Genomic DNA, 1,664 nt, shown 5'->3' on the forward strand with positions numbered 1-1,664 from the left:
TTATCCAAATGAGATCTAGACATGTATTGGACATTCATGTCCATAATGTACAATTAAGAGGCTGAGTTTTTACGAATGAATTTGTAGGGTTTCTACTTTTCTATATTAATCAAAAACAGAGAATACATGTGTATATATACATGGAAGTAGACTACCAGCTAAACTATAATACAGCCACAATAATAGGGATATACAACAAACAGTAAACAGCTCCTGTAATCACGTTTAGTAGTTATTTGCTCTCGCCAACACTCCCCTCAAGGTGGAGAATGTATGTCCATCATTCCCAGCTTGTCTAGAGAGCAATTGAACACTCTCCCACACACAGCTTTCGTTAACATATCTGCAAGTTGATCATTTGAGTGCACGTGTGGTAACTCCACTGTCTTCTTTTCTAGATGATCTTTGATAAAGTGTCTGTCAATTTCCACATGTTTCGTTCTGTCATGTTGTACCGGGTTATTTGCTATTTTTACTGCAGCTTCATTGTCACAATGTAACTTCATTGGTGACCCTAACTCGATGCCCAGGTCTCTCATTATTCGTTTTATCCACAAGAGTTCACAAATCCCATGGACCATACCTCTAAACTCTGCTTCAGCGCTTGAACGTGCTACCACCTTTTGCTTTTTACTTCTCCATGTTACTAGGTTTCCACCAACAAATGTAAAGTACCCTGAGGTAGACTTTCCGTCTGTACGATCTCCTCCCCAATCAGCGTCTGTATACCCCATCACCTCATGGCTCGAGTTTCTTCCAAAAAATAACCCTTTGCCTAGAGATGCCTTGAGATACTTAAGTATTCGATATACTGCATTTATGTGAGCTTCACTTGGTGATTGCATGAAGCGACTAACCACACTCACAACATAGGCTATATCTGGCCTAGTGTGAGACAAATATATAAGTTTTCCAACCAGCCTTTGATACCTATCTTTATTTGTCGGAACTTGGTTCGGGAGTATAGCAATTTTGTGATTCACTTCTATTGGGGTTTCTGCTGGCTTGCAGTCAAGCATTTCTGTTTCAGTTAGCAAATCGAGTACATATTTCCTTTGACAAGTTGAGATTCCATATTTTGACCTAGCTACTTCAATGCCCAAGAAGTATTTTAGACTTCCTAGGTCTTTCAGCTCAAATTATGTGGCAAGTAGAGTTTGGAGATTCTTCATTTATGTTGGGTCATTTCCAGTTATCACCATATCATCTACATATACAATAAGAGCTGTTATTTTTCCATTGTTTCTGACAAACAAGGTGTGATCTGCATCGCTCTGTTTGTACCCAGCTTTCTTCATGAAATTTGAGAATCGACCAAACCATGCTCTAGGTGACTGTTTTAATCCATATAATGCCTTCTTCAATCTACACACTTTCCCGCCACATTCCATGCCTGGAGGAGGTTCCATATACACTTCTTCGTCTAAGTATCCGTTTAGGAATGCATTCTTAACATCGAACTGCCTTAGAGGCCAATCTTTATTTGCTGCAATGGACACTAAGATTCAAATTGTGTTCATCTTAGCAACAGGTGCAAATGTATCTCCATAGTCAATTCCATATTTTTGAGTATAGCCCTTGGCCAATAGTCTTGCCTTATATCGATCTATGTTACCATTTTCATCAAGTTTCACAGTGTATATCCACCTGCACCCTACAGTCTT

General features: G+C 39.2%; 1 pseudogene; it reads right to left on the reverse strand.

The window, feature by feature from the left end:
- Positions 1 to 257: 257 nt before the first annotated feature.
- On the reverse strand, positions 258 to 1,019 carry LOC145113416 (secreted RxLR effector protein 161 pseudogene; annotated as a pseudogene).
- Positions 1,020 to 1,664: the final 645 nt, after the last annotated feature.

Source organism: Lactuca virosa, chromosome 5, assembly GCF_052849685.1.
Source record: "Lactuca virosa cultivar CGN04683 chromosome 5, Lactuca_virosa_CGN04683_v6, whole genome shotgun sequence".
NCBI classification, from domain to species: Eukaryota; Viridiplantae; Streptophyta; class Magnoliopsida; order Asterales; family Asteraceae; genus Lactuca; species Lactuca virosa.